The sequence below is a fragment of the Taudactylus pleione genome, unplaced genomic scaffold (genome assembly GCF_031769625.1).
Source record: "Taudactylus pleione unplaced genomic scaffold, aTauple2 ptg000456l, whole genome shotgun sequence".
NCBI classification, from domain to species: domain Eukaryota; kingdom Metazoa; phylum Chordata; class Amphibia; order Anura; family Myobatrachidae; genus Taudactylus; species Taudactylus pleione.
The window spans coordinates 226,178-241,579 of NW_028284858.1; the positions used below are offsets into that span (position 1 = coordinate 226,178).

The 15,402-nt window shown below is 47.6% G+C and overlaps 1 pseudogene; it reads right to left on the reverse strand.

Annotated features, from left to right (window-relative positions):
* Positions 1-14,839: 14,839 nt before the first annotated feature.
* LOC148504771 (5S ribosomal RNA) lies at positions 14,840-14,958 on the reverse strand (annotated as a pseudogene).
* Between the last annotated feature and the right edge of the window lie 444 nt (positions 14,959-15,402).

Below are 15,402 nucleotides of genomic sequence, written 5' to 3' on the forward strand. Positions count from 1 at the left end.
CCTTCGGGCTGAGTAGTAGTGGAATACAGAGCCATAATTATTACTGCAACAGCCTTGAGGCCTAGAACTCTTGGCAAGTTGCGGCCATTACAGCCTTGAGGGCTGGTGAGGAGTGACGACAGCTGGCCTTTGGGCCGTGAAGCAGGATACGGCCTTTGGGCCATGTAGCAGCCTATAGGGCTGAGAACCCATGGCTGAATGTCACTGTTGTGCGACTTGTGCCGTCAGGTTGACACAACAAGCAGCAATTGGTTCAAAATATTCTATTAAAAAAAAATGAAAGGGGCATGCAGGAGATACTGTCTATGGCCATTACAATTTCTGGACATTCATAAACCATAACATTAAAAATGTCAGGCAGCAATGCCCAAACCAGTACATAATGGAAAGGAAAAAGATGCAAGATGGAATTGTCCTTGGGCCCTTCAACTCACTTTTACGTTGTATATATGAAACAGGACATTCACAGTGTAACAAACCAATCACTTCAGCGACAGTGACTGCCACTTGTGGCTGAAATTATTTGGTTTGTTTGGACCCCCCACAAAACAAGCTTCCAGTGTGCAGTGGATATTGGTGGCAATGATCCGATACACAAACTGGCTTTACAAAACATTAGATGTCGTCATTGTCATCCCCATCAGTGTGTGCATCCTCCGCTTCTTCACACAATATGAATTCGTCCCCGCTGGAATACAGAGTCAGACGTTAATGTCTTTTTTGGACTTAAGTGCTGGTAAAGGTCTTCCTCTTGGAATTTGTCATTCATTTTGATGAACATAATCTTTTCCACATTTTGGGGAAGTAACCTCCTACGACGATCACTGACAAGGTTCCCGGCTGCACTGAAAACTCTTTCAGAGTACACACTGGAGGGTGGGCAACTTAAGTACAGCAAAGCCAGTTTGTGTATGGGACTCCAAATTGCCTCTTTTTTCTGCCAGTAGTGAAACGGACTGTCTGACATGCCTATTTGGATGCTATCCCTAAAATAGTCATCCACCATTCTCTGAATGGTGACCATATCAGACAAAGTCACAGTAGACATGTCCCTCACTGTAGGCAGTTCTTTTAGACCCAACCAGATGTCATTAGATTTTGCTGACTGATCGGCATCACCACCAGCAGTGGTCTCTTAGAAAAATGTAGTTTTGTCCTGGCAGCTGTAGAAACTGCCGTGTCACGTTCCGCTTGAGCTGACAATTTTTTCACCACCAGCTCTTTGCATCAGAGTTATGTCCATTGGAAAGAATGACACAAGGTACAGTATGATCTAAGATCAAGTATGGTCGCCAAAATATAGTGATCTGATTTCAAGAGATTGACGACCCTTGGATCCTGTCGAAGCGAATGAAGGGCTTGATCTACAAAGTGTAATCTAGAAGGCACTTTGTAGTGGGGACACAGGACCTCCATTAACTGGGTAAAACCCACTGCATTAATAGTGGACACTGGACGCACATCTAATACCAGCATAGCTGTTATGGCGTCAGTAATCCGCTGTGCAGCTGGGTGTTTGCTGTCATACTTGTTCGCCAATGCAAAGGACTGTGTGACAGTCAATTGTTTGGTTGATCTTCCTGTACTACTAAAAGTAGTCTTCTTCCTGGTCCCCTTCTGGGATGAAGATCCAGTTATAGCAACAGCAGCAGCAGCATCAGGTGTAACACTCAAGGATCCTTCTGAGGAACAATGGATAGGAGAGGAGTAAGTCCTTGATATTGGATGCAGGACTACTTCCGATCATGAATGAGGATGTTGATGATGATGCAGGTGTTGGTGGTGGATATTGCAAGCGCTTGGATCCGGATAGAAGGGAGCAGCTTGGTGAAACTGGACTGATTGTTGTTTGTTTTTTTGTCCCCAAAGTTTCAACACCCTTTCCAATTTGATCAATGCACTGCAAGTGATGTAACAGGGAGGAGGTTCCAAGATGGTTATGGTCCTTACCTCTACGCACTGTTACTTGGCAACGATCACAAATGGCTTGGTAAAAGTTGTCCGGATTTGGGTGGAAATAATTCCACACATGAGAAGTGGTTTTTTTTGGTCCTTTGCCCATGCATGGCAACAAGGGGATTTGTCCCACCATGGGCAACAACAAATGTTGCCTGATTTACAGTTTTTACACAAACATCCTCGTCATCAACATCCTCATCATCCTCAATAACATCCTTGTTGTTATCACCAACTAGATAAATATCCTCCTCATGCAATTCCACAGAAGCATCCTCAATTTCTACATCAGAAGGCACACAAATGGTGGAAGGAGGATCCTCTTCAAGTACAGTATTACTAGAAAGGTCAGGCTCACACATGGCAACAGTAGACACACTTGGACTCTCCTCTGGGATTTGTGAGTTTCCGAGCACAGAGTTGGTTCCAGTGTCTTACTCGTCTTAACAAATTTTTTTTGTATCTCCTACAAGCAAAGGGGCTTAAATTATTAGAACCATCAGTCATCATAAATACAGGCCAATGCCTTATCCTTTCCTTGCCACTTCATGTAGTGAATGGCATATTGCCATTTTTTTGTTTCTCTAAAGCTGACTTAGCTTTAATTTTTTTTTGCTTTAACAGAGCAAAAGTTGATTTTTTTTAACCTGACTTTTTGACCTGACTTAAACCCTGGTACATCGGCCCTCATAGATAACGTTGACGGTCTTGCCTCATCATCATGACTGCTGCCAGCAGCTACAAGAATGGTATGTGACCGTTCTCCACCTCCATACTCACTATTCACACAACCACACACAAAAAAAAAAAAATTGGGGGGGGGCAGCAGCCCTTGACAGACAGCAGCACAGCACCCCTGCGCAGCTATGCCGATGACAGTGACAGCCAGGTGTGGCTAACACGCACACAAAGAAAATTGTTGGTTTTATTCTTTGGGCAGCGCCCTTGACAGACAGAAACACAGCACCCCTGCACAGCTACGCCTATGACAGTCAGGTGTGGCTAACACGCACACAAAAAAATTTGTTGGTTTTTACTTTTTTGGGGGGCAGCAGCCCTTGACAGACAGCAGCACAGCACCCCTGCACAGCTACGCCAATGACAGGTGTGGCTAACATGCACACAAAAAAATAGTTGGTTTAATTTTTTGGGCAGCAGCTCTTGACAGACAGCAGCACAGCACCCCTGCGCAGCTATGCCAATGTCAGTGACAGCAAGGTGTGGCTAAACCGCACACAAAAACATTTTTGGTGTTTACTTATCATACTTTTTTGGGGGCAGCAGCCCTTGACAGACAGCAGCACAGCACCCGTGCGCAACTACGCCGATGACAGCGACAGCCAGGTGTGGCTAACACGCACACAAAAAATTTTGTTGGTTTTTACTTTTTTGGGGGGCAGCAGCCCTTGACAGACAGCAGCACAGCACCCCTGCACAGCTACGCCAATGACAGGTGTGGCTAACACCACACTTGCCTACCCTCCCGATTTCCGTTTTAAGATGAGAGCTCCCGCTACCCCGGAAAGTGATGAGAACCTCCCGGTTTCCTCAGTGAGCAGTTGAAAATCCGGACTGCGCATGCGCGAGTCCGGATGGGACGGGGACGGGGCTTTAGGATGTAACAGCATGTCTTTGTTGCTGCAGTGCTACAGGCTGGCCACCGCGGGGTTTGTGAGCAGCGCAGCGGCGGTTGCCAGTGCCTAGCTCGTAATCAGACTCTCTGCACTGACTTCCCACCCGGAGTCTCATGTCAGTGACTGGAGGCAGCAGCAGCTGCTAGCTCTAAACTGCTCTGCTAGAAAAAGGTAACTGTGAGTAGCAGGGAGCCAGGGACTCGGGACTTGTGTTTACTGTATGACAGAGCTTCACTAAGCAGCTTTGTTTACTTGCTCTGAGTATATGGTTTCCCGTGGGTGGAAGAATCAAGGCATAAGATAAGGTTGGGATTACCTTATATTGCAAGGTTGTGATCTCTGTGGACAGTTATTTGGGATGACAGGCAGTCTGCACTCTGCAAGTCCCCATTGGGAGGACAGACTGCCTGTCATTCCAGAGAGCTGTCTAATGAGATCATATCCCTGCAAGATAAGGCAATTCAGTCAGTACAGACAGCCCCAGCCTCACACTAAACTCCCTCAGATTCACTAGCCCACCCTCTTACAACTGTCTACCATACTCCCACCTATACTAACACTGGTGCACCCTTGTTACTGTCCCCATAGTGCAGCAAAACTTACACTTCTCTTGTGCCAGTTCTGTTTCCCATTAGATTGTGAGCTCTCACAAGCAGGGCTCACCTGCCACTGCAGTACACCCCCCTTAGTGGGAATAGATACCCCCTTAAGTTAGCTAGACACGCCCTTTGGTTGGAGCTGGCCACGCCCCCTCGAGACACCCCCTCCAGGCTCTGCGTATCCTACTAAAGTCTATAATCTCCCTGAAACTAGTTTTCAGAAGTAGGCACGCAAAAAAATTGTTGGTTTAATTTTTTGGGCAGCAGCTCTTGACAGACAGCAGCACAGCACCCCTGCGCAGCTATGCCAATATCAGTGACAGCCAGGTGTGGCTAATCCACACACAAAAACATTTTTGGTGATTACTTTTCATACTTTTTTTTGGGCAGCAGCCCTTGACAGACAGCAGCACAGCACCTCTGCGCAACTATGCTGATGACAGTGACAGCCGGGTGTGGCTAACATGCACACAAAAAAATTGTTGGTTTAATTTTTTGGGCAGCAGCTCTTGACAGACAGCAGCACAGCACCCCTGCACAGCTACGCCAATGACAGGTGTGGCTAACATGCACACAAAAAAATAGTTGGTTTAATTTTTTGGGCAGCAGCTCTTGACAGACAGCAGCACAGCACCCCTGCGCAGCTATGCCAATGTCAGTGACAGCCAGGTGTGGCTAAACCGCACACAAAAACATTTTTGGTGTTTACTTATCATACTTTTTTTTGGGCAGCAGCCCTTGACAGACAGCAGCACAGCACCCCTGCGCAACTACGCCGATGACAGCGACAGCCAGGTGTGGCTAACACGCACACAAAAAAATGTGTTGGTTTTTCCTTTTTTGGGGGACAGCAGCCCTTGACAGACAGCAGCACAGCACCCCTGCACAGCTACGCCAATGACAGGTGTGGCTAACATGCACACAAAAAAATAGTTGGTTTAATTTTTTGGGCAGCAGCTCTTGACAGACAGCAGCACAGCACCCCTGCGCAGCTATGCCAATGTCAGTGACAGCAAGGTGTGGCTAAACCGCACACAAAAACATTTTTGGTGTTTACTTATCATACTTTTTTTGGGGCAGCAGCCCTTGACAGACAGCAGCACAGCACCCGTGCGCAACTACGCCGATGACAGCGACAGCCAGGTGTGGCTAACACGCACACAAAAAATTTTGTTGGTTTTTACTTTTTTGGGGGCAGCAGCCCTTGACAGACAGCAGCACAGCACCCCTGCACAGCTACGCCAATGACAGGTGTGGCTAACACCACACTTGCCTACCCTCCCGATTTCCGTTTTAAGATGAGAGCTCCCGCTACCCCGGAAAGTGATGAGAACCTCCCGGTTTCCTCAGTGAGCAGTTGAAAATCCGGACTGCGCATGCGCGAGTCCGGATGGGACGGGGACGGGGCTTTAGGATGTAACAGCATGTCTTTGTTGCTGCAGTGCTACAGGCTGGCCACCGCGGGGTTTGTGAGCAGCGCAGCGGCGGTTGCCAGTGCCTAGCTCGTAATCAGACTCTCTGCACTGACTTCCCACCCAGAGTCTCATGTCAGTGACTGGAGGCAGCAGCAGCTGCTAGCTCTAAACTGCTCTGCTAGAAAAAGGTAACTGTGAGTAGCAGGGAGCCAGGGACTCGGGACTTGTGTTTACTGTATGACAGAGCTTCACTAAGCAGCTTTGTTTACTTGCTCTGAGTATATGGTTTCCCGTGGGTGGAAGAATCAAGGCATAAGATAAGGTTGGGATTACCTTATATTGCAAGGTTGTGATCTCTGTGGACAGTTATTTGGGATGACAGGCAGTCTGCACTCTGCAAGTCCCCATTGGGAGGACAGACTGCCTGTCATTCCAGAGAGCTGTCTAATGAGATCATATCCCTGCAAGATAAGGCAATTCAGTCAGTACAGACAGCCCCAGCCTCACACTAAACTCCCTCAGATTCACTAGCCCACCCTCTTACAACTGTCTACCATACTCCCACCTATACTAACACTGGTGCACCCTTGTTACTGTCCCCATAGTGCAGCAAAAGTTACACTTCTCTTGTGCCAGTTCTGTTTCCCATTAGATTGTGAGCTCTCACAAGCAGGGCTCACCTGCCACTGCTGTACACCCCCCTTAGTGGGAATAGATACCCCCTTAAGTTAGCTAGACATGCCCTTTGGTTGGAGCTGGCCACGCCCCCTCGAGACACCCCCTCCAGGCTCTGCGTATTCTACTAAAGTCTATAATCTCCCTGAAACTAGTTTTCAGAAGTAGGCACGCAAAAAAATTGTTGGTTTAATTTTTTGGGCAGCAGCTCTTGACAGACAGCAGCACAGCACCCCTGCGCAGCTATGCCAATATCAGTGACAGCCAGGTGTGGCTAATCCACACACAAAAACATTTTTGGTGATTACTTTTCATACTTTTTTTTGGGCAGCAGCCCTTGACAGACAGCAGCACAGCACCTCTGCGCAACTATGCTGATGACAGTGACAGCCGGGTGTGGCTAACATGCACACAAAAAAATTGTTGGTTTAATTTTTTGGGCAGCAGCTCTTGACAGACAGCAGCACAGCACCCCTGCACAGCTACGCCAATGACAGGTGTGGCTAACATGCACACAAAAAAATAGTTGGTTTAATTTTTTGGGCAGCAGCTCTTGACAGACAGCAGCACAGCACCCCTGCGCAGCTATGCCAATGTCAGTGACAGCCAGGTGTGGCTAAACCGCACACAAAAACATTTTTGGTGTTTACTTATCATACTTTTTTTTGGGCAGCAGCCCTTGACAGACAGCAGCACAGCACCCCTGCGCAACTACGCCGATGACAGCGACAGCCAGGTGTGGCTAACACGCACACAAAAAAATGTATTGGTTTTTCCTTTTTTGGGGGACAGCAGCCCTTGACAGACAGCAGCACAGCACCCCTGCACAGCTACGCCAATGACAGGTGTGGCTAACATGCACACAAAAAAATAGTTGGTTTAATTTTTTGGGCAGCAGCTCTTGACAGACAGCAGCACAGCACCCCTGCGCAGCTATGCCAATGTCAGTGACAGCAAGGTGTGGCTAAACCGCACACAAAAACATTTTTGGTGTTTACTTATCATACTTTTTTTGGGGCAGCAGCCCTTGACAGACAGCAGCACAGCACCCGTGCGCAACTACGCCGATTGCAGCGACAGCCAGGTGTGGCTAACACGCACACAAAAAATTTGTTGGTTTTTACTTTTTTGGGGGGCAGCAGCCCTTGACAGACAGCAGCACAGCACCCCTGCACAGCTACGCCAATGACAGGTGTGGCTAACACCACACTTGCCTACCCTCCCGATTTCCGTTTTAAGATGAGAGCTCCCGCTACCCCGGAAAGTGATGAGAACCTCCCGGTTTCCTCAGTGAGCAGTTGAAAATCCGGACTGCGCATGCGCGAGTCCGGATGGGACGGGGACGGGGCTTTAGGATGTAACAGCATGTCTTTGTTGCTGCAGTGCTACAGGCTGGCCACCGCGGGGTTTGTGAGCAGCGCAGCGGCGGTTGCCAGTGCCTAGCTCGTAATCAGACTCTCTGCACTGACTTCCCACCCGGAGTCTCATGTCAGTGACTGGAGGCAGCAGCAGCTGCTAGCTCTAAACTGCTCTGCTAGAAAAAGGTAACTGTGAGTAGCAGGGAGCCAGGGACTCGGGACTTGTGTTTACTGTATGACAGAGCTTCACTAAGCAGCTTTGTTTACTTGCTCTGAGTATATGGTTTCCCGTGGGTGGAAGGATCAAGGCATAAGATAAGGTTGGGATTACCTTATATTGCAAGGTTGTGATCTCTGTGGACAGTTACTTGGGATGACAGGCAGTCTGCACTCTGCAAGTCCCCATTGGGAGGACAGACTGCCTGTCATTCCAGAGAGCTGTCTAATGAGATCATATCCCTGCAAGATAAGGCAATTCAGTCAGTACAGACAGCCCCAGCCTCACACTAAACTCCCTCAGATTCACTAGCCCACCCTCTTACAACTGTCTACCATACTCCCACCTATACTAACACTGGTGCACCCTTGTTACTGTCCCCATAGTGCAGCAAAAGTTACACTTCTCTTGTGCCAGTTCTGTTTCCCATTAGATTGTGAGCTCTCACAAGCAGGGCTCACCTGCCACTGCAGTACACCCCCCTTAGTGGGAATAGATACCCCCTTAAGTTAGCTAGACACGCCCTTTGGTTGGAGCTGGCCACGCCCCCTCGAGACACCCCCTCCAGGCTCTGCGTATTCTACTATAGTCTATAATCTCCCTGAAACTAGTTTTCAGAAGTAGGCACGCAAAAAAATTGTTGGTTTAATTTTTTGGGCAGCAGCTCTTGACAGACAGCAGCACAGCACCCCTGCACAGCTATGCCAATATCAGTGACAGCCAGGTGTGGCTAATCCACACACAAAAACATTTTTGGTGATTACTTTTCATACTTTTTTTTGGGCAGCAGCCCTTGACAGACAGCAGCACAGCACCTCTGCGCAACTATGCTGATGACAGTGACAGCCGGGTGTGGCTAACATGCACACAAAAAAATTGTTGGTTTAATTTTTTGGGCAGCAGCTCTTGACAGACAGCAGCACAGCACCCCTGCGCAGCTATGCCAATGTCAGTGGCAGCCAGGTGTGGCTAATTCGCACACAAAAACATTTCTGGTGATTACTTTTCATACTTTTTTTTGGGCAGCAGCCTTTGACAGACAGCAGCACAGCACCCCTGCGCAGCTACACCAATGACAGGTGTGGCTAACACGCACACAAAAAAATTGTTGGTTTAATTTTTTGGGCAGCAGCCCTTGACAGACTCAGCACAGCACCCCTGCGCAGCTACGCCGATGACAGTGACAGCCACGTGTGGCTAACATGCACACAAAAAAGATGTTGGTTTTATTTTTTGGGCAGCAGCCCTTGACAGACAGCAGCACAGTACCCCTGTGCAGCTACGCTGATGACAGTGGCAGCCGGGTGTAGCTAACATGCACACAAAAAAATTGTTGGTTTTATGTTTTGGGCAGCAGTTCTTGAAAGACAGTAGCACAGCACCCCTGCGCAGCTATTCCGATGACAGGTGTGGCTAACATGCCAAAAAAAAAAAAGTTTATATATTTGTTTTAAAAGAGGCAGATGCCCATTAACAGACAGCCGCACAGCACCCCTGCACTGATGACAAGTGTGGCTAACACTAATTATTTTTATTTTTTTTCACACTGGGGGAGGGTGAAGGGCACCCCTGAATGACAGAGCACCCCCTGGACAACACAGCACTACAGCCAGCCCCTATGGACACGACAACAGCCGCTCTATAGACAACAGCCAGCCCCTCTATAGACGCAGCCAGTCCTTATGGACAACGGTCGCCAGCCCCTATGCACAGCAATTAATAACAACAGCACAGCACATGTCCCAGCTCCCTCCCTCTTCACTCTCCACAGCCGGAATTGAAAATTGCGGCGATCGCGGGACCTTTATAGAATCCAAAATCCGCAAGAATCCGACAGCAAGATGATGACATTTTGCCTCATTTTCAGATCCAAGTCAGGTGGAAAAACACGAGTTGACTCGTATCTGCCTCGGATCCCCAGAGTTCAAATTGCCACCCCTTAAAGACACAGGAACATGATCCACAATTCTGTATCTTAAAGATGCCATACTATGTTTCTGTTGTGCAAAATGTTGTGCAACTGGCTGCTCACTGTTGCCACTCAGGAGCGCCAACCTAATTGCTGGGCCATGCGTTCTATTCCAGTAGAACACTATCACACCTATGTGAAGGATCCAATATCTTTATGCCCCATATAACAATGTAATAAAGGTGAGACAAGTCCCTTTACTCTTAAGATTTATTTAAGACCAATAAGGTTCACCTGTCATATATCCTCAAATCTACTTTTTCTGCCAAAATTAGGTGAGATGAGAGGTATGTCCTTCAATTATTGGGGGATATGTGTCAACAAAAGAATGGCCCTCCAATTAACATCACTAAATGCACAAACGGGATGTAGTCAGCAGACGGCCGCTGGTCTAAATTCCAACGGCTGAATCCCGATAAGGGAGTTAAGATAGGAGTTGAAACACGGACGCCTATCTTAATCCCAACGCCGGAACACTGAAGAACGGTTGTCTGAACGTGGTAAATCCGGGGCGTCCTTAGTGTTAGCCGTGAGGGGAGGGTTAGGTTTAGGTCAGTTAGTGGGATTAGTGTTATGATTTGGCGGGGAGGTTAGGGTTAGGCACCCCTAGGGGGGAGGGTTAGGGTCAGACACCACTGGGGGAGTTAGGTTTAGGCACTAAGGGGGAGACTTAGATTTAAGAATTAACTTGGAGGGTTAGGGTGCAGGGTTAGGCTACAACAAGGGAGGGTTAGGGGGGAGGGTAAGTATACTTACCCAACCCCTGTTGGGATGCCAACCATCGGGATGCCACTGTCGGCATTGCGACGGGGCATTCCGGCAGCCGGCATTACATACCGGTTTTGCACAAACACCTCTGCGCTGTTGTTCCACACCACCAAATCCTGTGTCCAGTGACCATTATAAGACACTCCTCTGCTTATGATTTTTCCGGATGTCCTTAGTAAGGCGGGGGTTATGTTCATGCAGTTGATCCATTGCTGCGTCTTTGGACGCAGCCATCGGATTACAGAAGCCGGCAGTGTGTGTCTTTTTATTTAAGACTCCTCGTGGCTTTTGCATACTTACATAATTATAAAGTACAAAGACGCAGCAGATGTGCCTTTAGCGTCCACTTCTGATTCAGCCTCTATGCTGAGATATGCTGCTTTGTTTTATAGATTGTATGCATTTATTATTATTAGTAAACTCTGCAGCACTTTACCATTGTTACCAAACATAGGGCCTGATTCAGAGCCGGACGCTATTTGTGCTCGCTCGTTCAGAAAGGAGGGGTGGCTATTCAAATGAACCGTTCGCTCTTTGCGGTCTATTCACGCCTCTAGGTCTGAACGAGCGAACAAAACTTGCGGTCGTTTTTTAAAAAAATACGCCCCCTGGCCGCTCGCATCCTACGTCATGTCCGCTATTTATTAGATTAATCGAGTACATCGACCAGGGTATGAACTGCTCGCTATTCTTGTGGTTGGTTTTTGCTACCACAATTTTGCGAGCAGTTCTGGCTATAAAATAACCCAGTGACGTGGTCAATGACGCTGCTGTTTTAATTATGCACACCCTTAAAACGCCCGTTTTGACCTTTAAGCACGCCTGCGTTCGGATCACCACTCCCCGTTTTCAAGCACCTTCCCCTGTTACCACCCACATACGCCTCATTCTGTCACTCAAATTATCAGGCATTCGCTATTTAGCGAACAAACGATTTTCGGCCGCACTGACTGGTTCGCGCATGCGTATTACGATCCGTACACATGCGCAGTTGGGCAAACATCGCTCGGAGCGAACGAGCGGCCGCTTACGAGCGGCTCTGAATCAGGCCCATAGTTGTAAAAACAGGATTTTGGTACTTACCGATAAATCCCTTTCTCCGATTCCACAGGGGACACTGGAGTTCAAGAGAGTGGGGTATAGACGGTGGTAGAGCAGAGCCTGGCACTTTAAATAATTTAAAAGTGTGACTGGCTCCTCCCCCTCTATGCCCCATCAGCCCCAGTTTAAGAACTGAGCCCGAGAGGAGACGAGGACAACAGAAAAAACGAGGAGAAGACCACAGAACGGAACAAGACCGACTGAAGGAAAACAGTGGAACCCATAACAGGGAACCATGCAGTCACACAACCATATAATGAACCCAACAAAACGGCAGGTACGCAGCGCTGGGCGGGTGTCCAGTGTTCCCTGTGGAATCGGAGAAAGGGATTTATCAGTAAGTACCAAAATCCTGTTTTCTCCTTCATCCACTAGGGTACACTGGAGTTCAAGACAGTGGGGAAGTCCCAAAGCCAACCTCCTGGGTGGGAAGCGCGGAGAACTTGCTGACCCCCTCGGCCAAACCGAAACAGGGACTGCCAAGAACAATAGGCCCAGCAGAAGCAGAGGATCAAGTGTCGTACAGCACAGTAGACAAATACTACTCTTCAGAAAACAGACACAGAAAAACTTCCACAACGTATGCACAGAGGAAGCCAAAAGGAACAGAACGGCTGGCGAGAAAACAACCACAGTTGAGAAGCGCTGGAAATAGACCAAACCAGACAGTTGGTAGCAGAGATGCCCAACAAAAACCCAGGAGAAGGACAGTAAACGAGAAAAAAAAAAAAAAAAAGGAAAAACCCGTGAACCGTACTAGAGTCTGCACAGGAATCTGCAACAGCTGCAGACAGCAGAATCCCAGCACCGCTGGTCATAATCGTATAGATAGAAGTATGACAATACCAATCAACAGATACAAAGTTGATCCTGTCCACAGACTCCCAACAAAGAGCATGCAGTGAGGCCAAAGACAATACCGAACAGTCGCTCTGAACGATCCTTGAGGTCCAACAACAATAAGTTGTTAACCAGCGGAAAGGTTAGACCATAGAAGTCTCCAAGGAGTGAAGATCTCATGGGGCATGAGGCAGAGGCAAATACGAGAGGATGGAGACTACAATTCCTTTCAGAGGGTCAGACAGCAGTAGACCCCACACTGAAAACAGGGATAAAAACAGACAACTTCCAACCTGATGGAAGTGCGTCGTTAGTACTAACTGCCGGCCCGAACATAGTGTGAAAACAACCAGGAAGTTAGCAGTAAAGGAGCACAAATGTAACTGCCACCCAGGGAGAGCTACCAATAGAGGGAAGCATCCCACACAGCAAGGCCAGGGAGCAGGACAACCAGGAAAGTACCCATCAGGTACCTATCAGTGTGATAAAAATATCAACAGAAACTGAACCCAACCAGGCCCCCTGCATGGAACATAGTGACTGTCACACTTATGCAAAGATGCGCACTAGCCCAGAGATGCGCTTTGGTCCATAACCCCAACATATTCTAGTAGAATAGTGTCGCTAATCTCAATGTTCAAACTATGCACCCACACACCAGGGAAACTCTAAAGTGTAGAGCCAACTGATTAAAAGAGCAGATGGCCTCTATGACAGCAGCTAGGGTGCGTAAGGGAGATTAACGTTATGTATGTCAGGTTGAATGAAATAGAAGCATCTTCCTAGGCATTAGTGAGGTAAGCTCTTACCTGTGAGCGACCAGAAGCTAAGTAGAATGTCACTGACCTTTTTTATCACACAGCAACCCGCCACGCTAGGTATAGAGAGTAGCTTCAGTGGGCGAAGACCAATGCTCTACAGCACGGACTTCAGTCTGGAGAAGTGCAGTAGAAATTACTGTGTAAACTAGTAAAATGTTAGTAGAGACAAGGTCTTAGAATAGGACTCTAAATTGAGCCTGTTCCATTAGGGATGTGTATCCGTATAGCCGTGTTAGAATATACATATACCCCAAAACAGTCTACTAGTGTAAGTATCCTACCTATAATGGTGAAGTGTGTATTATGCCCACCAAGCTAATACAACCCAGGTCTGACCCTCCCTATAACTGCAGGAGGCCCAAGGCCTCATCGTATGAATTGTACCTAAGGGCCCTTTTGAGACTCATTTTACTGGAATAGATACTGAGAAGGGTACCTGTACCTAGACATAGACTGCGTTGGTTATCCCAAGTAAAGAAGGGATATATTAGTAGTGATAACCCCAGTTAGGGTTAAACAAAAAACAGTGTAAGTATAAACATAATATATATATATATATATATATACACACACACACAACCCAATCCCTAGGGAGAGACAGTGTAAAGCGGAGTCATTGTACCAACTACCGCATCAGGAGCGTCCAGTCTCCAATCGCAGCATCTTTAGTTATGCTATGATGTGGTAAGGATAAGAAACGATATCCACATATGCATACGTGTACCTACATACAAGTTTAGTAGGTGCCAATATTTAAAATAGAACATGAGCATAATTAGCGCCATGGAAGGACAAATTCACTCCAGCATGTATATATTCTAAAGCAGAGCTGGTATAATATAGATCAATATATATATGCACTAATATATATATATACATATATATATATATACATATATACACACACATACATACATACATATACACACACCGTGGCTTACCTCCACGCCGGGAGACTGCTATTGTGTCGCGTGTGGCCGACATTCTGTTATGGCATAGGGGCAAGATAGGTTAGCAACGTGCTGTCCCCGACTGGTGTCGATCCTGGGACTTCTGTTACTGGGGTACTCGCCTTATATATTAGCAGCGTGCTTCAGGTGAGCTATTTAGCTCCAGATGAACCAGTTTTTCGAAGGGGGAATCAAAAAGACGATCTCAGTTTAGGCAGAGTAGCTAGTACACGATGGGGTAGCCTCCACAGGTATCAGGCCATTAGATTAAGTTAGGTGCCCTTTGTTAAAGAGCCAAGGGAAAGCCTGACAGTGGGAAATACCCTGCGCTGCAATGCCGGCCGTGTGTCCCGTCAGCCCAGCGCCTCTAGCCGGGAATGTGCACCGGCTGAGTAACTGGCCCCTATAGTGCAACCAGGGGTTTAGGCTAGTTCCCATTCTGCTAACAATCAGCTATTCAGAGTAGCTAGCACTATACAGAACTGGAAGGTTTTAAAACCAGCCTATAATGTAGCATATGTGCTGGCACCTATATAAGCCTACAGCACCTGGTACTCCCAGGCGGTCTCCCATCCAAGTACTAACCAGGCCTGACCCTGCTTAGCTTCCAAGATCAGACGAGATTGAGCGTGTTCAGGGTGGAGTGGCCGTAGGCTGCATGGGAAGAGTACTGCCCCTTTTTAAGGTGAGCCAATGTGAGGCATATGCCTGGGGATGGGACACAATAATGTGCTAACCCTGGTTATGGATAAGTTATAACCATAAGTTTTGGCCCCCGAACCAGAACAATGGCTAGTACAAGTACTATACATACTAATAACTCTTTATATCAGCAATTAGGTGAAGCCATGCGCCCTTTGTTATAGGACCAAGGGGCAGCCCGACAGGGGGTAACACCCGGTGCTTGCAAACTCCACACAGTTAGGACCATGGTGGGAACTGAACCCATGACCTCATTGCTGTGAGGCAGTAACGCTAACCATTACACTGTCTGGCAAAATGGCGGGACCGTGTCCCGTCAGCACAGCATATTTAACCGGGAATACTCCTGTCATACAGTGACAGACATCCCCTTTTATTTGCTGAAGCGCTCCCAACA